Source organism: Schistocerca gregaria, chromosome 8, assembly GCF_023897955.1.
Source record: "Schistocerca gregaria isolate iqSchGreg1 chromosome 8, iqSchGreg1.2, whole genome shotgun sequence".
NCBI lineage: Eukaryota > Metazoa > Arthropoda > Insecta > Orthoptera > Acrididae > Schistocerca > Schistocerca gregaria.
The window spans coordinates 269,519,109-269,543,279 of NC_064927.1; the positions used below are offsets into that span (position 1 = coordinate 269,519,109).

Sequence of the window (24,171 nt, forward strand, 5' to 3'; positions counted from 1 at the left end):
CAGCTCCATCAGACTTCCATTACTGCCCCTCAAATCAGAAAATAGCACTTCTGGTCTAGGTTATGTTTGGCATGAAGTATGTGTGTGTTGTAGTCTTCTGTCCAGAGACTGGTTTGATGCAGCTTTCCGTGCTGCTCTATGCTGTGCAAGCTGCTTCATCTCCATGTAACTACTGTATCCTACATCCTTCTGAATCTGCTTAGTGTATTCATCTCTTGATCTCACTCTACGATTTTTATCTTCCACGCTTCCCTCCAACACTAAATTGGTGATCCCTTGATGCCTCAGAATGTGTCCTACCAACTGATACCTTCTTCTAGTCAAGTTGTGCCAAAAATTCCTCTTCTCCCCAATCCTATTCAGTACCTCCTCATTAGTTACGTAATCTACCCATCTAATCTTCAGCATTCTTCTGTAGCACCACATTTCTAAGGCTTCTATTCTCTTCTTGTCTAAACTATTTATAGTCCACGTTTCACATCCATACATGGCTACACTCCATACAAATACTTTCAGAAAAGACTTCCTGACACTTAAATCTATACTCGATGTTAACAAATTTTTCTTCTTCAGAAATCCTTTTCTTGCCATTGCTAGTCTGCATTTTATATCCTCTCTAATTTGACAATAATCAGTTATTTTACTCCCCAAATAGCCGAACTTATCTACTACTTTTAGTGTTTCATTTCCTAATCAAATTCCCTCAGCATCACCTGTTTTAATTCGACTACAATCCATTATCCTTGTTTTGCTTTTGTTGATGTTCATCTTATATCCTCCTTTCAAGACACTGTCCATTCTGTTCAACTGCTCTTCCAGGTCCTTTGCTGTCCTTGACAGGATTACAATGTCATCAGAAAACCTCAAAATTTTTATTTCTTCTCCATGGATTTTAATTCCTACTCCAAACTTTTCTTTTGTTTCTTTTACTGCTTGCTCAATATACAGATTGAATAACATCAGGGACAGGCTACAAACCTGTCTCACTCCCTTCCCAACCGCTGCTTCCCTTTCATGCCCCTCAAATCTTATAACTGCCATCTGGTTTCTGTACAAATTGTAAACAGCCTTTCGTTCCTTGTATTGGACATTTTAATTCAGGTGTTGTATGGTTCATTGTGGTGTGATATTTGTGGTGGAAAAGTAAGCATTGAAGATTTTTCTGCAAGAATTGGACTTGCTACAACAATCACAGTTCTTTGAACTACTGTGACAACAGAAAGTCATCTGTAACACCAAATGAATGCAAGAATAATCTGTATGAGGTAAATGTAAGATTTTTCTATGACATGAGAGCTATCAGAAAAGTGTCTACATGGGCAAACACAGAATCCTAACGAGTCATTCATAAAACATTCTCTGGACACGAGTTCCCAAAAATGTTTTTATAGGCCTCAGTACACTAAAATGGGGACTTAGTGAGGCTGGATTAACATTTAATAATGAAAACATGGGAAGAATAAGAGTTCTGAAACATCTTAACATCACTCCATATTGTAAATGATTTGAAGATATGGGACAAGTTGAGATTCGCCAAGGCACGGCATGCAGCTGAGTTCATCACCAAAGAAGCAAGGTCAATCAGAAGAAAAAAGCTTTTAGAGAATGAAGCTGGGAAAGATGACGATGCTGAGTATGGCGCTGAGTGTTTTTGAGACTTAATTTAAAATTACAAGTCAATTTTTGTCATTTCAAACTTTAAATGTGATTTTCTCGAAATAAAATTTTTTATGCTTTATGTTTCTTTCATCAAAAACTACTTGTTATAGCTATATGAAACTTTGGTGCCTATTTTATTATAACATACTGCACCTACTGAAGCACAACCATAGCAATAATTTGAATAAATAGACATCTATGGCTTTATATGTACAATTATTTGTAATAAAAAATAGCGTAATTGAAAATACATATATATATATCTCCTTCTTTTGTACCTCATCTCTTAATTCTGCTTCAGTAGTCATAAATAACGTGGATAAGATACCTGTAAAAATTTTAGAGTGTTATCTTCACTGGTTCCAGATATAAAGGTACATAAATTAGGCTAATTTAAAATTACCCACATAGGCCCGGAAAACTCCCCTTAAGTCAATGGGTTTGTCATTACAGCCAACACATGTGAGAAGATGAAGCTAATTTTAAAACCCAGATATGTGGGATAAGAATAGAACTTGGCTATCCAAAGTCATCTTGACTTCTTGGAGAAACTTAATGCTTCTATTTCAGGCAGTTCAGAGACCCTCAACACCACCTACATTGAGTGCCATAAGCAGATCTGACCACACTGGGAGAGAAAGTGGATTCTTATGGGAGAGTGCTCGCCCTCAAACTGTTACATGCATTCCCAGAAGAAATTTGCAAACACTGGCTTACTCACACATGAACACAAAAGATTCAAGAAGGAAATATCATATGCCATGTAGACTTTCTAAATAAAGAGGTGGAGGGAATCATCATCACATGCACAATACATGGAGGTACCATTTCACAAGAGGATTATGTACCCACAGCATCTGTTTTTCATATGAGAGTTAAAATGACGGGTGACAAAATTCAGACCATTTTTGTTTGCACTGCAAATAAAGGGAGCACTGGAGCCAAGAGTCCTGAAAGGTTGCAAGCTTACAAGCTAGAATAGAAGAAAATAAACCATTACTTCTTGTGGCTCAGTCATTGCCAACTTCACATACTTGCCAACTGTTCATATGAGTATAAGAGGATCAACTGGTAGGAGTAAAGTGACATACAATTCAAGACATGGGGAGTCAGTCAAGTTTTATTGATTATTCAATGATTGAAGTGCTCCAACTCAATGTCACTAAAACTGCAACTCTGAAGATTATGACATCTGAGTCCTGTACTTTATCTGTCTCAAGGGAAAATGTTCATTTTGATATGATGTAATACTCCACCAACACCCACATATCAATTACGCTCTTCAAAAGCAGCATTGATGTCTCACATCAACTGACAATACTGCAAGATGTGGGAGATATGGCCTTGAGAGAGGGTACACACATGGTAGATATAAGAGGAGACTGATGATATTCCTACTGAAGTCCAGTGCTGTAAAACTGGAAAATTGTGTCTTTGCAACAACTAGTTGAACTGTCACCTTTATTGTGTCTTCTTCCCACAATCTTCAGATATATTCTTAGTGGAAGCAAAACTAGTACTGTAGTTAACAGGGAAACTGTTAAATTAATTCAGAGTAGCTTGAGATGTCTGATGGGTCTGTGTGCTGGCATAACAGAGAATCGAGAATGAGCACTGACACACGTGCAAAATCCCTATTTTGCTGGGGTCCTGAGAGTCATAGCACATAAAGAATGGCTGCAGATTTGTAAGCATGCATCAGGAAGAAGTATGGTCTTTGTCTAGCAATTGCACTACTGCTGAAGCACATCTTCTGTACTTCAGAAAAAAAAAAGTTGCAGGCGAATGAAAAACTGAAGCTCATTTATGATGAAAACATGTCACATTACATTAAGAGGGATAAGATAGAACTAACAACTAACAGTTGGAAACATATTTTACCAGCCACACCATATAGAGAGGAAATGGGAAATGCAATAGTATTTAAATGTATCAGATACATGATTATGTTCAGTGTCTCATCACATGAACCAGACTCTCCATCTTTGAATGATGTCCTAGAAATAGAACCTAATTTACTGCCAGACATTCTCACAACTTTGTTACTATTCTTCAGGCTTCCAGCTGAACGTCTCATAGCTGACCTTTAATTAACCAGACTGAGATGTCACTAGGTTCTTGTGGTATTGTATTGAACAAACTGAGAATTGTGTCTGCACCACCAGTGGTTGATGTGATAACATATCACTTCAAATTCTTGTGATTTGGTCTTGCACCAAGCCCATTCCTTTTGTCAGCAGCCATAAGGGAGCTAGATAAATAGAAATAAATATTGACTAGTGTCTGTACTCATATACATTAATATATTCATGGAAGATTTTGTAGCTAGCATGAGAGACTATGATGAGGCTGCAACTGTTTATCATGCAAACTTGGAAATCAACTGGAATACTGAAGATGACCATTTCCACTGATTACCAAAAGATAGCTGAAGACCTGAATGACAAACTGGCAACTAAGAGAAACATTCTTTCAGCCACAAATTAAACATCTTAGTCTATTCACACCCATTTATTTTGTTGCTTAACTAATCTTTCACGACAAATGGCTGAGGGCTCCTTAATGGAAGGATGTCTTGCCCTCAGATCTTGCACCCAACTGGCACTCTTGGGTTTGAAACCTTTGTCACATGTCATTGTTGCACATTCCCAGATGGATAGGTACAGCAGGCACAAGTGACTCTGCAGAGGTCCATGTGATCTGTGATGCATCTGAAAGAGCCTATGGTGCTGTTTTGTATGTATATCTACATCTACATCCATGCTCCGCAAGCCACCTGACGGTGTGTGGCGGAGGGTACCCTGAGTACCTCTATTGGTTCTCCGTTCTGTTCCAGTCTCGTATAGACAAGTGATGACCTGTTTGCACAGTGTATATCGTTTTCAGAAAGATCGTACAGTTACCAATCAAGAAGATAACCTTATCTGTGGTGGAATTACTTACCACATTGGTTGGCTCATGATTCCTTCATTACTATTACCAGGAAACAGTATTTGATGCCAAAAGAGGTACTTTGTGGTGGAACTCAACAGTCACTGTGGAGTGGGTGTAAAAGATCCAAACGAAAGGAAAATCTTCATTCGTAGTCAGATCACAGAGGTACCTATCGAACTACCCCAATCAATGGAGGCACTGACCTGGAAGTCAAAATCCTGCAGATCACCTTACATGGGCACTAGAAGCAGCAGATCTGATAGTAATGCTTCAAAATCTGGTGATACAGTCCACAATGGCTTTCAAAAGACAAGCAGTTGTGGTCACCGCATCTTAGATCCACAAAAATCAATGCCAGAAGCCAAAAACCAAACAAATGTCACTCTGATCATCATCTTACTCAACTTGCAAAAATTCAGTTCATACCTTATATAACTGCCCTCATATTTCAGTTTACTGATGTCATGAAGGGGAAGATTAAAGGTACTGGCAGACTGATTGCTCTGGAATTACAGATTGGGTCAGAAGAGATCAAGAGGGACTGTTTACAGCTGAATTGTCTATATTACTTAAGGGAGGACAGTTACCCAAAAGCATCAAAAACTGCTTCATAAAATCCTTTCCTGTAAGATGGCATGATTCAGCTCTGTGGAAGGCTACAATGAATGGCATCAGACAATTCAATTACCTTGTATGGATATCATAATTTCACAGGGCATCTGATCACACACACACACACACACACACACACACACACACACACACACATGTAAGACTTCACCATCGTGGCATATGTGTTGTGCTAAGAAAGGAGTTTAGGATTTTGTGAGTATAAGAAGCTGTTAGATAAGTTCTTCACTCTTGTCTGCCCTGCAAGTTGTCAATATGAAGAAATGGAGGCTGCACTACCACTGGACAGAGTGAAAATCACAAGACCATTCGCAGTAACAGACAGTAATTTAGCTGGAGTATTACTTGTTAAAATTGGACACAAAACCAATAAGTCATACAAGCTTCTAATGAAATGCACCACAACACATGTAATTCATATAGAGCTTGACGCTTTACAGATTTCTAATGCTCATGCAGTGTTTTGCAGGATGTAGAAGTCTATCACTCAAAGCTTATTCAGAAAATGCTACAGCATTCCATGTTGAAGGCACAGGACCATCAGAGCTCTTCAAAAAAATACAGCACTTTGAAATACAGTACTACTGTGCCCTACATGGAATCATCTCGAAGTATTTACCATCACAGGTGACTTGGAGGGGACACTGGTGGGAATGTATGGTACTCTCCGTCAAGTGCTGCTTGAGGAGGATGCTTGGTCACTCTCAAAAGAATGAATACAGCCTAAACAACATTTTTGCAGAAAAAGAAGGTGCAGTTAATTAAAGACACTTCATTCAATGCGACAGTGATATGGTAGTGATGTCAGCCCATGTCATAAAAAAGAACTTAACTTCTGAGGTCATCAGTCCCCTAGAACTTAGACCTACTTAAACCTAACTAACCTAAGGACATCACACACATCCATGCCCGAGGTAGGATTTGAACCTGCGACTGTAGTGGTTACTCGGTTCCAGACTGTAGCGCCTTGAACCGCTCGGCCACCCTGGCTGGCAACCTTGTAACACAATGGGGTGTTCCGACCAACCTTTGGGTCAAGAACAGGTTTTGTATGTCATTATAGTTATCAATGTGAGAAGATTAGCACTAGTGATAACATTGTTAGCATACTTTAACAAGTAGCTTGCAGTGGTACTTCTGCTAATTAATGTATAACTTAACTCATTTTCATTATATGACATTTCTTATTCATGAGGGGATTTAAGGAATTGTGTGAATTTTGATGAAGAGTAGTTATTAATTACTTTACTGACCATTACTTAAGGTAGCAGTCTAGTCAGGTGCAGTTGTCTATGAAAAATCTTCACCCACCTGAACACCCAAGAGCAACACAAACTGTTGATCGACCAGGAAAGCTTAAGATCACACCTAACAGCACTGTTAGTGTGAAACTATAAGAATATCTCATTCAGCTCACCACTGGATCTTGCTTGAAATCACGAACTTTGGTTAGCAGTGTGAGACATTTGGTTCAAGGTAAGATAAAGATTGTGTATGGAAACAAGTTCTTCCTCGTGTTGAGTAGTTGAGACATGGCAAAATTATGAGAAATATTTGGCAACTCTCTTATGATCGACGGATTTACTAGTGTGATGCTGAATTCACATGATAATGTTTCATCAACTTAATGAACTATTATAAATTCTGTTGTATCATGTGACAGTGAGTTCATGAATTTAGTTTTTCAGCTCTAGGGAGAGTTTTCTATGAGTACATTACAACTGTCCTCATATTTCACATTACAAGCTGTACATCTTAACCTTCAATAGAATAATGGGCAGCACCATGGCAACAGTTTCTCATTAGCCATGTGATACAGCACTCATCTGTTGATGTAAAGGCTACCACAGTGTTACATTCATAACTCTCTGGAGAAGCAGCATCCTTTGTCAGACTTCTACTTTGTATTTAATGAAGCTGCAATGACTAAAATGAAGTTTGGTAGTAAAATCACAGGAAAATGTCTGCAACCCTCTTGATTTTCTTGTGTAGACTATACTCCAGCTGTCAATAACTGTCAACCCCCTGCTTGACTGTAATGAAATTCAGTCATCCAGATGTCAGAACTATTATACATCAGTAGCCTAACATCAAAAGTTGCCACCTGATAATTTCTAACTTGCTGTCAGCTTTACTGTCCTTCTATTGATATGTCTCCTATAGCATTAGAGAATAATTGCATATTATTGTATTATGTTTTAGGATTACGTTTCATATAGTACAAAGTGGGTACCATATACTCAGCTATGAAGCTAGATGCATATGTTTCTTATTTGGTTAGCGAAAGGGGTGAGGAGGAGAGAGGGAAAAGGAGAAGCAACCAAATCTGAAGCTGAATTTGTGACCCTTTCCACAGACAGTTTTGATGATGTCCATTGCGTGATAGAGACCACTAGCAAACATTATCCTATTCACTTGCAATGTAGTGTGTCTTTCGACAATGACAAAATATTATTCAGAGGGTGGTCAAAAATATGGAAACACGAAAAATACATCCATTACCTTGCATAACATGATATAGGAAAACTGTTGGCATTCAAAACAGTGTCCAGTTATTTTGGAATGGATTAAGACACTGGAATCTTATATCATTCTTCCTGCAAAATTAGCACCAAGTTCAGGTAATGATGATGGAGGTAGATAGTGATCATGCACCCTTCCCTCCAAAGTAGAGAACAAAGGCTCAATAACAGTGAGATCTGGTAACTGTTGTGGCCAGTGGAGTTATGGCAGTTAATCCTTATGTTCACAAAACTAGTCCCAGATGGTGTCATCTGTACCATCAGCCAAAATGGTCATGTAACCCTTGGCAGTAATGCAAGCTTACAGAATACCCATGTGTCCATGAAATATCACAATATGGCTACCTGAATCATCACTCAACACCTGCCATGTTTCAGTGTTGGGATGTAAATTCAGCCAGAAGCTGGAAAATGAGTGAAACAAGACTCATCCACCCAAATGGCCTTCTTCCATTGCTCCACAGCGCATGTTTTCCTGCAGGCATTTGCATCACAGATGAATGGTTTTGGATTTCCAGCATGTCCTGCAATTTTCTGTTTATGGGGCTCAGTTCATGTTTTTTTGATGTTGACAGGGTTTGTGAGTGTGAGATTCAATTCTCTAATGAGTTTGTATCAGTCATCTTCTTCATTTTGCATCACAATTATCTTCAATGACTGCTGTCTGCCATGACCATTCAAGACACACTTTCATCCGTGACTCAGCAGATGATGTTTTACCAGTTTCCTGTATGTGAGATAAATCTTTGATGCATTGCCTCTTGAAACACTAATGCTTCAGTTATCTTAGTTGCAGAAGCACCCACCATACAAGCACCATCAGCTTGCTTACATTGATTGTCAAATAGAGCAGCATCACATGTGAGCATGGCTAGCATCAGCATTTATGTTCAAGCATGCATTTCTTGCAGTATTTTTGTATTTATGTCCAACCTCTGTAATTGCAGGAATGTTTTAGTAGCTTCTTGGTATAGGTCTTCATTGATGTCAGAAACATTTATGTATAATGTGTCAAGTAATTTTTTTCTCTTCACAGTGTCTCACTACAGGCTGGAAAACTGGCATATCACATATCATCAGTGTCTGTACTGTATAGGATTTAGTACTGGTTGTGATTAATTTTGGTCAATTTTTGTGCTGTTAAGTGTACATTTCCATGTTTTGATGCAAATGAATGTCAGGTGGTAAATATAAATTTAACTGAAAATGCAACTTTTGGCAACCAAAAATTTTTCACGGGAAGATATTTCTCACTACGAGGGGATTTATTTTTTAAATGATACTTGTAATCTATATTGGTCTCATTTGAGAAAAAGAAATGCACACAGAAAATGAGGAATAAGTTCAGATCCCAGATAGCTGGCACTAGCTAATTGCTTTCACCATATTCAGTCTGCATTTTATTTATACTTTTCACATACATGTAGCTTCCAACCATTTATTCAACAAAACAAAGATAAAAAGTAAATCTTTTTCATTTGCCAATGTCAAAATTTTCATCCTCTCTTGTTTTAATTTCCACCTTCATTTTAATTTTTGGAACTAAAGATTTCTAGATCTGGGGAAAGAGAAAAAATGAGAATGTAGACTTTCCCTCACATATAGTTCATGAAAAGCTCTAGGGCTTCCAGCCGAGTTGCAGTATTACAAAACCACAATATTTTGATGAGTGACACACTTATCACCTTCTGCCAAAGTGTCGAGATTTTGTGGATGCTATCCTATTTATATCTGCAATGTGCCTTCCTCCATCTGGCTCTCAGGGGCTGGGTACAGAGAGGTCAGCAGCAGGGGTGGGGTTTGAAGTCACAGTGGGGGGAGATAGCAAGCCTGCTGATTGCACCTCTGTCTCACAAGGATAACAATGGTGAGCATGCTCTTGACAAACTGCTGCTATTGCTGCATTCCATGCCACACTCAGTTGGTATCCTTTGCCTGTGCTTTAAAGATCCTCATGAATCTGAATTTTGTGATGCCGTTACAATAGCTGGTGGCCTGGCAGATCACCTTGGTGTTCTCAAAGTCAAACATGAGGTCTTCCTTGATGCTGTGTTCTGCTGTCACAGATTCCTCTGTCTTTCACAGCCGTACATGCTTCATATGTTCCTTGCATTGTTTAGAAATACATCACTTAATTTGTCATGTACTGTTAATCACATTCCAGATAATGCTGTAAATTCCTGGTATGTTGAGTAAAAGTGGGTCTTTGCAGGCCCAAGCCACTGTTTCGACTTCGGCAGTGGTCAGAAGACAAATTTTACATTTGATTTTTCTAGAAGCTTCCCAGTTCGTGATTACATCAGTCTCAAACATGGAGAAAAGTGAGTTTCTTGTCATATTCTCCTTCTTCCTGATTTTCCATGACCTATCTTGTATTGAACACCCTCTTAATCTGTGCTTCACTGTACCCATTTTTTGAAATACCTCCTTCAGGTGCTGCAGTTCATCAAAGAGGCTTTCTTCACCACAGATCATGTGCACCATGTGTACCAAGGTGGACAGTACTGTTTGCTACTGCACTGGATGGTGGCAGCTTGTTGCATGCATATACAGGTCTGTGTATGTCTTCTTCTTATATACTGAATGGCCTAGTGTGCCATCTGCCTTCTTCTGTATTAGTACATCCAGAAATGGGAGGCAGCCATTCTCCTCAATTTCCATAGCGATGCTTTCCTGGATGCTGTTAACGTGGTCCTGAAACTCATCCACTGCCCCCATGCCATGCTCCAAAACCTCAAAAGTATCGTCAACATAGCAATAAAGTGTTTGGGAAGCAGTTCAGAAGGCCATCTCCTCAAAGTGTTTCAGATATAGATTTGTGATCCCTGGAGCAACAGGGGATTCCATGGCTACCCAATCCATCTGCTCACAAAACTTTCCAATGCACCAAAAATAGGTGGTTGTTAATGTATGTTCAAAGAGTGCCACTACTTGAGGCTTGAAATATTGATGCAGCCTTCTAGTGAGCTTCAACATTACTTCATCCTCCATTAAAGTATCTCTGTAAGACTCCTTGGCTCTAGCCTCAAACAGTGAAACTCTTTGAACATGCACTAGCAATCCCTTACTTCAAAAGCATTAGAGAGTTTTATGATCAGACAGATGGAGTGCCCATGGGATCCCCTCTTGCTCCAGTGATCACAAATCTATACCTGGAATACTTTGACGAGATGGCTCTCCAAACATTTCTACCATTATAGTGATGATACCAGGCAGGCATCTTAATTGCATCCAAGAAAACATTGTCTTCACACCGGAAATAGAGGAGAATGGGAAGGCAGATGGCACACAAGGTTTTTCTGTATATAGGAAGAACACACATACAGACCTCTAACTCCATGCAACAAGCTGCCACCAACCAGCACAGTGGCAAGCAGTACTGTCCACCTGTGTACACAACTGCAGCACCTGAAATGGGTATAGTGAAGTGCAGATTGGGAGGGCATTCCAGATGAGACAGGCCTGGAAAATCAGGAAGAGGCAGCAAAAAACAAGTAACACAATTTTCTTTCCTGTTTGGGACAGCTGTCAGCCAAAATTGGGAGGCTTCTGGAAAATTAACATAAAAGCCATCTTCTAACCAACACTGAAGATGAAAGAGTGGCTTGGCTCTGTGAAAGATCCATTTCAACTTAATGTACCAGAACTTACAGCATCACCTGTGAACTGGGTCAACAGTTCATTGGAAAAATGCAATGACGTATTTCTAAATGTTGAGAGGAACATATTGGGCATGAACAGCTGGGACAGACACAGAAATTGATGATAGCAGAACACAACATCAAGGGAGACTACTGTTACCTCCACCACTTCAACTTCATCCTCCACCCCTCTTATTGGCCTCTCTACCCAGCTTCCTGAAGCTTGGGAGTGGGGGGTGGGAGGGATGTAACACTGCCGATATAAATAGGACAACATCCACAAAATCTCAGCACTTTGCCAGAAGATGAGTAGTATGTCACTCGTTGAAAAGTCATGGTTTTATAATACTGCTATCTGGCTGGAAACTGAGAAGTTTTCATCAAGAGAGGAAATGGTTAAAGGAAAAAAGATTATTAAAATAAAGACCCACACAGATGCTAATTTTGTACTGACAATTGGACTATAGTAGTGGCTTCTGCTTGGAGCCAATGAAGGGTTTGTCATAAAAGAAAGAGATGCTTATCTGATTTCACATACGTATAACTTGCTTATGTATCTGCTTTTCACATGTGAAATTATCATTAATGAATAGGAAACATTTGCTTTCAGTTGAGTGCTGGATGAGGAAATAATGAGCAGTGAACATGTGGAATGTTGATGTAAAGAAAGGAGGCAGTACTGGTAATTAGTGATGTCTATGGCTGGAGTGGGATATTCACATATGTCACTTAATATGTTAAATGGTTAGCATTTTCAACATCTGAAATGAGCTTTTGGACACTACTTTGCTGATGTTGCCTTCAAACACTTACACATCAAAAGGAAGTTGGTTGGAGGGTCTTAGTTATTAATCAAGGGATCTATCCTCAAAGGGGCATCTATCTCCAGATGAAATACCAGAATAAAACATTCTGTGATATCTACAAAATCTTATATGTACATACAGACCTGTTACTTAAGAATAGTTTATTAAAAATTGGCTGTATAACGTGTACACCAAAGTAAAATAAAGAATGTTTAATATCAACCATGAAATTTTCTTTGCCACATTTCCTGATTAAACTTAAATGCAAAAATTTGACCTGCTGCATGAGCAGCATTTCATTTCACAAAAATCTGAATTTTGATGAGGTTTCAGAACCCACTGCATTTTGAAAGGAAATGTTTTAGGAGTAACTAATCCACCTACTTCAGAACAAATAAATGAAGTTACCAGTTTATTGCAATAAAAAATGATGCTCAAAATATCGTGAGGCTGTTGATTGCACATAGCAGTTAATTTTCAACTATCATCTCAAATGCTGTTGTACTTCCATTTAGGGTGTGGCCATGGACTATTACTTTGTTATTAATATGTTATTAAAACAGATAGAGTATTTATGAAACAAAACTCAAAATAAGATTGGTTAACTGTCCACAACAGAATGAAGCCAAAGAAATATGTAAACTATTTTTTTTGTAAAAGCCACAGATAATGCATACCATGCATAATTTAAATTAGCACTGCGTCTATTTCAAACTTCTTACTTGCTGGCATGCAGAATTATCTTCAAATGTTATCAAATTTTAATAAATGGTACTTAATTTGAAAACTGTTCACAATTTTGCTTCCCAAACATGTCATTCAAGTACACATGCTCATGTGGCAATATTCTTCTGTGGTAGGCTGCTGTAAATTCAGTCAACTAAAATATAATTTTAATTATGAAATTAATTTCAATTGTAAAATTAGAGCAGGGTTTCCCTAACTGTGTTTTCTGGAACACATGTTCCACAGTAAGTACATAAGTAATCCACAAAAGAATTAATAACATGGGATTGTTCATTGATGATAGTAGTTGCTTTTTAAAAATTGTACTATGATTTCTGTATTGCTAGATATAATTTAAAATTGAACTGATCACTGAATAAAACAAGTTTTTTCTCATTTTTTTTCAAATTTTATTAACTTTCTGGACAAACAAGGTGCTTTGTCACAGTACTAGGGTTCTCAAAGGGTTCCGTTACAGAGAAAGTTTGGGAGCTCCTGTCTAAGAGCATCAATTAAAGACAGATTAGAGCTTATTATGCTACATCAATTTAGTGCAAATGGTTCAAGAAGGCAGGTATTCCTTATATTAAAGTAGCTGTTTTGAAATGATGAGCAAAGAAGAATTACAATCCAAGCTGTTGACCCATATCATTACGATGACCTGAAAGGAGTGGTAAGTGCAGCATGTATCATTTGAAAGGCTTCACATGATTTGCACTGTTGAAGCACTTAAATAAGAAGGCTGTAACAAGTCAGTTAAATAAGAAGGCTGTAGCAAGTTAAGAAAACAGTGTACCTGAGTTGCAAACTGAAATTATCTCATTATTGGCTTTCAAAGGAGGAGGACAGTATTCCAGAATGCTTGCATTCTGTGGAGAGCCGAATCAACTAATGACAATATGAGTGAGCACCATGGAAACCCAAAAGGTGTTACATGCTGCAGATGTCTGAGATGAATGAGTTTGTTGTTGACTAGAATGGTTTGTGAAATTTGACCAGCATACTAAATTAAATAGCTCAGTAATCATATGAAGAAACAGTAACCAAGTCCTGTTTTTATGGGCCCTAAACAGAAGTGTGGTATATGCATCCATTCTAATGACAGTATGTTGGCAGAAAAGAAGTGTGATTGCTCAACAGCACCATTACAGCATGGTTGTGGAATAGCACTGGGTAGCTTTCTCTGATGACTAACATTCTTGTATCATAGAATGGACAGATGTCAGTGTGTATGGTAAGACAAAATGGAGAATGAGTTCTGGAAGTATACAAAACAATAGTGACAGACTTTTTGGTCTTGGTACAGCTTCTGGAATTATATACACTCCTGGAATTGGAAAAAAGAACACATTGACACCAGTGTGTCAGACCCACCATACTTGCTCCAGACACTGCAAGAGGGCTGTACAAGCAATGATCACACGCACGGCACAGCGGACACACCAGGAACCGCGGTGTTGGCCGTCGAATGGCGCTAGCTGTGCAGCATTTGTGCACCGCCGCCGTCAGTGTCAGCCAGTTTGCCGTGGCATACGGAGCTCCATCGCAGTCTTTAACACTGGTAGCATGCCGCGACAGCGTGGACGTGAACCGTATGTGCAGTTGAGTATAGTGGGCATGCGGGAGGCCGGGTGGACGTACCGCCGAATTGCTCAACACGTGGGGCGTGAGGTCTCCACAGTACATTGATGTTGTCGCCAGTGGTCGGTGGAAGGTGCACGTGCCCGTCGACCTGGGACCGGACTGCAGTGACGCACGGATGCACGCCAAGACCGTAGGATCCTACACAGTGCCGTAGGGGACCGCACCGCCACTTTCCAGCAAATTAGGGACACTGTTGCTCCTGGGGTATCGGCGAGGACCATTCGCAACCGTCTCCATGAAGCTGGGCTACGGTCCCGCACACCGTTATGCCGTCTTCCGTTCACGCCCCAACATCGTGCAGCCCACCTCCAGTGGTGTTGCGACAGGCGTGAATGGAGGGACGAATGGAGACGTGTCGTCTTCAGCGATGAGAGTCGGTTCTGCCTTGGTGCCAATGATGGCCGTATGCGTGTTTGGCGCCATGCAGGTGAGCTCCACAATCAGGACTGCATACGACCGAGGCACACAGGGCCAACACCCGGCATCATGGTGTGGGGAGCTATCTCCTACACTGGCCGTACACCTCTGGTGATCGTCGAGGGGACACTGAATAGTGCACGGTACATCCAAACCATCATCGAACCCATCGTTCTACCATTCCTAGACCGGCAAGGGAACTTGCTGTTCCAACAGGACAATGCACGTCCGCATGTATCCCGTGCCACCCAACGTGCTCTAGAAGGTGTAAGTCAACTACCCTGGCCAGCAAGATCTCCGGATCTGTCCCCCATTGAGCATGTTTGGGACTGGATGAAGCGTCATCTCACGCGGTCTGCACGTCCAGCACGAACGCTGGTCCAACTGAGGCGCCAGGTGGAAATGGCATGGCAAGCCGTTCCACAGGACTACATCCAGCATCTCTACTATCGTCTCCATGGGAGAATAGCAGCCTGCATTGCTGCGAAAGGTGGATATACACTGTACTAGTGGCGACATTGTGCATGCTCTGTTGCCTGTGTCTATGTGCCTGTGGTTCTGTCAGTGTGATCATGTGATGTATCTGACCCCAGGAATGTGTCAATAAAGTTTCCCCTTCCTGGGACAATGAATTCACGGTGTTCTTATTTCAATTTCCAGGAGTGTATATATAATAGAAAGAAACTTCCACATGGGAAAAATATATTAAAAACAAAGATTCCAAGGCTTACCAAGCGGGAAAGCGCTGGTAGACAGGCACAATAAAATAACACACAAACACACACACAAAATTTTGAGCTTTCGCAACCGGCGGTTGCTTCGTCAGGAAAGAGGGAAGGAAAAGGAAAGATGAAAGGATGTGGGTTTTAAGGGAGAGGGTAAGGAGTCATTCCAATCCCGGGAGCGGAAAGACTTACCTTAGGGGGAAAAAAGGACAGGTGTACACTCGCGCGCACACACACACACACACACACACACACACACACACACACACACACATATCCATCCACACATACACAGACACAAGCAGACATTTGTAAAGGCAAAGAGTTCGGGCAGAGATGTCAGTCGAGGTAGAAGTACAGAGGCAAAGAAGTTGTTGAAAGTCAGGTGAGGTAGGAGTGGCGGCAACTTGAAATTAGCAGAGGTCGAGGCCTGGCGGATATCGAGAAGAGAGGATATACTGAAGGGCAAGTTCCCATCTTCGGAGTTCTGGCAGGTTGGTGTTAGTGGGAAGTATCCAGATAACCCAGACGGTGTAACACTGCGCCAAGATGTGCTGGCTGTGCACCAAGGCATGTTTAGCCAAAGGGTGATCCTCATTACCAACAAACACTGTCTGCCTGTGTCCATTCATGCAAATGGACAGTTTGTTGCTGGTCATTCCCACATAGAAAGCGTCACAGTGTAGGCAGGTCAGTTGGTAAATCACGTGGGTGCTTTCACATGTGGCTCTCCCTTTGAGCTCTCCCTTCCGGGTTACAGGACTGGAGTAGGTGGTGGTGGGAGGGTGCATAGGACAGGTTTTACACTGGGGGTGGTTACAAGGGTAGGAGCCAGAGGGTAGGGAAGGTGGTTTGGGGATTCCATAGGGATGAACCAAGAGGTTACGAAGGTTAGGTGGACAGCGGAAAGACACTCTTGGTGGAGTGGGGTGGATTTCATGAAGGATGGATCTCATTTCAGGGCAGGATTTTAGGAAGTCGTATCCCTGCTGGAGAGCCACATTCAGAGTCTGATCCAGTCCTGAGAAGTATCCTGTCACAAGTGGGGCACTTTTGGGGTTCTTCTGTGAGAGGTTCTGGATTTGAGGGGATGAGGAGGTGGCTCTGGTTATTTGCTTCTGTATCAGGTTGGGAGGGTAGTTGCGGGATGCGAAATGTGTTTTCAAGTTGTTGGTGTAATGGTTCAGGGATTCAGGACTGGAGCAGATTCGTTTGCCATGAAGCCCTAGGCTGTAGGGAAGGGACCGTTTGGTATGGAATGGGTGGCAGCTGTCATAATGGAGGTACTGTTGCTTGTTGGTGGGTTTTATGTGGACGGATGTGTGAAGCTGGCCATTGGACAGATGGAGGTCAACGTGAAGGAAAGTGGCATGGGATTTGGAGTAGGACCAGGTGAATCTGATGGAACCAAAGGAGTTGAGGTTGGAGAGGAAATTCTGGAGTTGTTCTTCACTGTGAGTCCAGATCATGAAGATATCATCAATAAATCTGTATCAAACTTTGGGTTGGCAGGCTTGGGTAACCAAGAAGGCTTCCTCTAAGTGACCCATAAATAGGTTGGCATACGAGGGGGCCATCCTGGTACCCATGGCTGTTCCCTTTAATTGTTGGTATGTGTAGCCTTCAAAAGTGAAGAAGTTGTGGGTCAGGATGAAGCTGGCTAAGGTGATGAGGAAAGAGGTTTTAGGTAGGGTGGCAGGTGATCGGCGTGAAAGGAAATGCTCCATTGCAGCGAGGCCCTGGATGTGCGGGATATTTGTGTATAGGGAAGTGGCATCAATGGTTACAAGGATGGTTTCCGGGGTTAACAGACTGGGTAAGGATTCCAGGCGTCCAAAAGAGGTTGGTGTCTTTGATGAAGGATGGGAGACTGCATGTAATGGGTTGAAGGTGTTGATCTACGTAGGCAGAGATACGTTCTGTGGGGGCTTGGTAACCAGCTACTGGGATGTTTGGGTTTGTGAATTTTAGGAAGTAGGTAGAAGGTAGGAGTGCGAGGTGTCGGTGGGGTCAGGAGTTTGATGGAGTCAGGTGAAAGGTTTTGTAGGGGGCCTTAGGTCCTGAGGATTCCTTTAAGCTCCACCTGGACAAAGGAATGGGATTACCTTGGCAAACTTTGTATGTAGAGTTGTCTGAAAGCTGACGCAGTCCCTCAGCCACATACTCCTGATGATCAAGTACCACGGTCGTGGAACCCTTGTCATCCGGAAGAATGATGATGGATCGGTCAGCTTTCAGATCACGGATAGCCTGGGCTTTGGCTGTGGTGATGTTGGGAGTAGGATTAAGGTTTTTCAAGAAAGATTGAGAGGCAAGGCTGGAAGTGAGAAATTCTTGAAAGGTTTGGAGAGGGTGAGTTTTAGGAAGAGGAGGTGGGTCCCGCTGTGATGGAGGACGGAACTGTTCCAGTCAGGGTTCAATTTGGATAGTGTCTTGGGGAGTTGGATCATTAGGAGCGGGATCAGGATTATTTTTCTTCATGGCAAAGTGATATTTCCAGCAGAGACTACGAGTGTAGGACAGTAAATCTATGACAAGGGCAGTTTGGTTGAATCTGGGAGTGGGGCTGAAGGTGAGGCCTTTGGATGGGACAGAGGTTTTGGATTGGGAGAGGGGTTTGGAGGAAAGGTTAACTACTGAATTGGGGTGTTGTGGTTCCAGATTGGGTTGACTGGAATTTTGAGGTGTTGGGGGGAGTGGAGCTGGAAGAGGGAGATTGAGTAGATGGGAGAGACTGGGTCTGTGTGTAATGAGAGGAGGTTGAGGTTTGTTGGAAAGGTTGTGGAGGATGAGTGAGTTGCCTTTCCGGAGGTGGGAAACCAGGAGATTGGATAGTTTTTTGAGGTGGAGGGTGGCATGCTGTTCTAATTTGGGGTTGGCCTGTTGGAGGATGCTATGAACAGCCGTTGTGGATGTGGGAGAGGAAAGATTGAGGACTTTGATTTGGGATAGCAGTTGACGGGTGTGTTCATTGGCAGAGTCGATGTATAGGTGAAGGATTAGGCGGGTGAGGGCTATTGATTGTGCAGTTTGGAAATGGTATAAGGACTGATGGAAAGAAGTATTGCAGCCAGAAATGGGAACTTTAAGTGTGAGGCCTTTGGGGGTAATGCCAAATGTCAGACAAGCCTGAGCAAATAAAATATGGGAGCGTAATCTGGCTAGGGTGAAGGCATACATTTGATATGTATGGATGGATATGTGTGTGTGTGTGTGTGTGTGTGTGCGAATATATACCCATCCTTTTTTCCCCCTAAGGTAAGTCTTTCCGCTCCCGGGATTGGAATGACTCCTTACCCTCTCCCTTAAAACACACATTCTTTCATCTTTCCTTCTCCTTCCCTCTTTCCTGACGAAGCAACCGCCGGTTGCGAAAACTCGAAATTTTGTGTGTGTGTTTGTGTGTTTTTTTTATTGTGCCTGTCTACCGGCACTTTCCCGTTTGGAAGTCTTGGAATCTTTGTTTTTAATATATTTTTCCCATGTGGAAGTTTTTTTCTATTTTATATATGGAAACATTCCACATGAGATATATATATAAACAAAGATGATGTGACTTACTAAACAAAAGTGCTGGCAGGTCAATAGAAACACAAAGAAACACAAACATACACACAAAATTCTAGCTTTCGTAACCAACGTTTGCTTCTTCAGGAAAAAGGGAAGGAGAGGGAAAGACGAAAGGATGTGGGTTTTAAGGGAGAGGGTAAGGAGTCATTCCAATCCCGGGAGCGGAAAGACTTCCCTTAGGGAGAAAAAAGGACAGGTGTACACTAGCACGCACACACATATCCATCCGCACATACACAGACACAAGCAGACATATTTAAAGGCAAAGAGTAAGGGCAGAGATGTCAGTTGAGGCGGAAGTACAGAGGCAAAGAAGTTGTTGAAAGACAGGTGAGGTATGAGCGACGGCAACTTGAAATTAGCAGAGGTTGAGGCCTGGCGGATATCGAGAAGAGAGGATATACTGAGGTGCGAGTTCCCATCTCTGGAGTTCAGATAGGTTGGTGTTGGTGGGAAGTATCCAGATAACTCGGACGGTGTAACACTGTGCCAAGATGTGCTGGCCGTGCACCAAGGCATGTTTAGCCGCAGGGTGATCCTCATTAGCAACAAACACTCTCTGCCTGTGTCCATTCATGCAAATGGACAGTTTGTTGCTGGTCATTCCCACATAGAAAGCATCACAGTGTAGGCAGGTCAGTTGGTAAATCACGTGGGTGCTTTCATACGTGGCTCTGCCTTTGATCGTGTACACCTTCCGGGTTACAGGACTGGAGTAGGTGGTGGTGGGAGGGTGCATGGAACAGGTTTTACACTGGGGGCAGTTACAAGGGTAGGAGCCAGAGGGTAGGGAAGGTGGTTTGGGGATTTCATAGGAATGAACTAAGAGGTTACGAAGGTTAGGTGGACGGTGGAAAGACATGCTTGGAGTGGGGAGGATTTCATGAAGGATGGATCTCATTTCAGGACAGGATTTGAGGAAGTCGTATCCCTGCTGGAGAGCCACATTCAGAGTCTGATCCAGTCCCAGAAAGTATCCTGTCACAAGTGGGGCACTTTTGGGGTTCTTCTGTGAGAGGTTCTGGGTTTGAGGGGATGAGGAAGTGGCTCTGGTTATTTGCTTCTGTACCAGGTCGGGAGGGTAGTTGCGGGATGCGAAAGCTGTTTTCAGGTTGTTACAACACACTGAAAACAGCTTTCACATCCCGCAAAGCTTTGGCCTTTAAATAAGTCTGCTTGTGTCTGTATATGCATGGATGGATATGTGTGTGTGTGTGTTTGTGTGTGTGTGCGTGAGCATATACCTATCCTTTTTTCCCCCTAAAGTAAGTCTTTCCGCTCCCGAGATTGGAATGGCTCCTTACCCTCTCCCTTAAAACCAACATCCTTTCATCTTTCTTTCTCCTTCCCTCTTTCCTGACGAAGCAACCGCCGGTTTCGAAAGCTCATAATATTGTGTGTGTGTTTGTGTGTTATTTTATTGTGCCTGTCTAATAGTCACTTTTTCTAGACTTGAAGTGAAATTTTAGCTTGATGACATACCACATAGACAGAAATGTCTCTGAATATCTTGAAGAACATTGTTATACTTCAGAATAGCTACTTGTCCTCCGTATTTCCTGAACCTTAGCTTATTTGACAATTAATCAGTCGTGATAATTGCTTTTGCTGCGTGAGTCCTCCACCACACACTCTTTAGGTGCTGTGCGAAATTCTGCTGACAACATTGCTCTAGATTCCCTGCAGAGACCTAGTGGCACATGAGTGACTCAATTTCATATCATCTAGCTGCTCAATGATACTTAATATGTGAAATGTATGGTATGAAGAAGAAAAATCCCAAATCCAGACTAATATAATAAATGTGGAAGTAACTCTGCATGTTCTGTTTTCATGACTAAACCACTGTACTACTTTTGATGAAATCTTAAATGGAGATTGCTTGAAACTTGAGGAAGCACATAAGCTACAGTAAGGAGAAAAATATCAACATCTAAGTGGGTGAAGTAGAGAATGGGACTTTTTTTAATATCAGTGAACATAAGCCATGTTAAAAAATTATTAAATTTGTTGCATTATTCACATGTTCCATAGCTATTTCAATAGCACAATGTATAGATGTACACTCCTGCCCATGGTCCTTTGCATACAGTGCTCAGCAGAGGTGCCACACAAGCTGCCGCATCATGCATTGTGGAAGTTGGGGTGGGTTGAGTGAACTAGCAGACATTTGAGGGCAGCTGACATTATTACATATACAATAGCTTACATATTCACCATCACATGCCATAACAAAACTATTGATATGTGAACACAGCCATGGGTAACAACTACTATTTTATAATTTGTAAAAAGTTTGAAGTTTTCACTTTGAATGAATGATATGATCATAAGCTCTAACTACTGTTGCATGCACTATAAAGTGAGCAAAAGAAAGTATTTATGATCATTTGGAGATCAAATATCAAGACACCTATAATAAAGTTTGCTTTAAAAGAAATTTGATATTTGAAGTGCCTTCACTAAAATATGTTGTCTTCTTTCAAGGAGTAAATCTTATATCTATGACAGATGATGATGGTTAACTGTCCCTTGCTATTCTGATATTAAAAATAACATCTGCAGATTTGATGGGAGTCTGTTCATTTGTATCAAAATTCTTACCTTTTTAGTATGAAGCACACCAAGCTGGTGCTATTGTGGTCATCAGTCTGAAGACTGGTATGATGCATCTCTCTATTCTAGGTGCATTAGGACCCTCCCTCCCCCTCCCTTTTTCTCCATTACCAAATTAAATGTGCCTTGATGCCCAGGATATGTCCTATCAACCTATCCATTCTTTCAGTCAAGTTATCATAAACTGATCTGACTCAATACCAAGTGTCAGAAATAAGAACACGAACTCACACATCATTAGAAAGGATCAAAAGCACGAGTTTTGAAAATAGCCATTACACTCTTACTGGGAAGAGCACATGTGAGTAACTGAAGAATTTGATAAACCAGAGAGTTAAAAAAGTAACTTACAACAGCTGCTGAGGACTGCAAAAATATAGCTTGCAATATTATTCAGTGGAGTATTAAATTACTGAATATCAACATTATAGGTGCAAATAGCACAATAGGATCATTTGTATAATGGATAGGCCATTGCCTGTTAAAATCCTGAAGCAAGAATATACTTGACAGACATGGTATTAGGCAAGAGATGAAATGAATGAGAAACCAACCCATAACTAATGAACTGAAAAGTTGAAAGAGATTCACTGGAGGAGGAGATGGAATGATTTGTTTGGGAGGGAGATGTTAAGGAAGTAAGTTAAGCATGTTTGAGTTCTTATTTATGAATGAGTACAAATAGTGTAAAGAAGTTTATTGGTAGTTAATAATTAATGAAGTTTCCAATAAATATGTATCTTTTTTAATATAATAACTTGACATGAACTTGCAGCAGCAAAAGAGCCCTTTTTACAGAGTATGTTGCCTTTCCATAAGTACCTTAAGTTATTCTATAGCACCAGTAAAGCATAACATCTGACTGCATGAACGTTAACTGTACAAGTCAATAGGTGGACTGACTCTTAGGAAGATCACTGACATGGGTTATCACTTATACACCAGATGTAATACCCACATGTAATCTAAATAATCCTTGACATATTTTTTTTATATGTAATAAGGGCTTTAGACTATTTGTCCATCATGTTCTCATGTCTCAACTCCATAACATTGTCTCGTTCATATTCCTCAACATAGAGATTTTTGCTTACCCTTATATTTCTCACTTCCAACCTACAAGATGTCCTCTCACAGCTGCTTCAAAAAGTTTTACATCATTCAATATTATATCTTCTCACAAACTGTTTTTTACATTTTGTACATTCATAACTGAGCTCCATCATGGTCCACTGTAATTAAGTGAACGTTATGTACACTTTTGTTTGATTCTTGTTATTATTATCTTTTATCAACAGTTCATTTTCTGGGTTGAATTCAATACTGTGTTGTGGGCACTAATCATATAACAGTGACTTACGGCAACTTAGTGCCTGACTCTTCTTAGAACATGTGCTTTTAGGCATTAAACATTATGTTCCTCTGGGCTTGTGAACTGTCTTTCTTGTGGCATCTGCCATTGTTGGTGTGTCACTATGACTCTCCCTCATTTACTAGATGAATTTTTGACTGTTCTGTTCCGTGGAGCTCTTCTTTAAATTCTTTCTGTGTTCACTGTTAATCTTACCTGCCTAGGAAAGGAAGGAAGATTAGTTTTAAATTCCTGTTGCTGACAAGGTCAGTAGACACAGAGCTAAAGCTCAAACTGAGATGGGGTGGGAAAGAAGTTCAGCCGTGTCCTTTTCAGTAATCCCAGATTTTGCTTGAAGCATTTTAGAGAAACTATGGTAAACTTAAGTGAGTATCTGAACAATTGTCCTTCCAAATTTGAGTACAATGCTGTACTACTGCAGCATCTCACTCAGTCAAACAAACACTATCTGAGATATCTCACAGATTAATCAATATAACTCATTTCCTCCTCAAACTTCCCATCCAATCTACCACTTCCTAAATGAAGTTATAATACACCATTCTTTGTAACAGGTGATCTATAGTGACGGGTGAAACAATCTTGGAATGTAAGCTTTAAAAAGTGTTGTTTTGAGACTGTGTCATCTAACAACTATCTTCTGTATACTCTACTAGATGAACTTTTGTTATCAGTCTAATGTATTGAATAGCTGAAAAAGTGGGTTCCCTCAGTAGTTTTATTTTAAATTCATTATGCCATCATCACCGTACATCACAAAGCTCCTCAATTTTCCAGTCCTACTCCCAACTAAGTTTGTATTCTGATGCCTCATGCTTCGTTTATGAGGTTCCTGGGATGAATGTCTCATCTAATTGAAACAACTAGACATTCCAACAGAACACAAGCATGCCATCAGCACTACAAAAT

At 40.9% G+C, this 24,171-nt stretch overlaps 1 protein-coding gene across 8 annotated transcripts in view; it reads right to left on the reverse strand.

Annotated features, from left to right (window-relative positions):
- The window catches only part of LOC126284616 (CB1 cannabinoid receptor-interacting protein 1-like), a 908,627-nt gene that overhangs the window by 50,299 nt on the left and 834,157 nt on the right, over window positions 1–24,171 (reverse strand). The window lies entirely within an intron of this gene.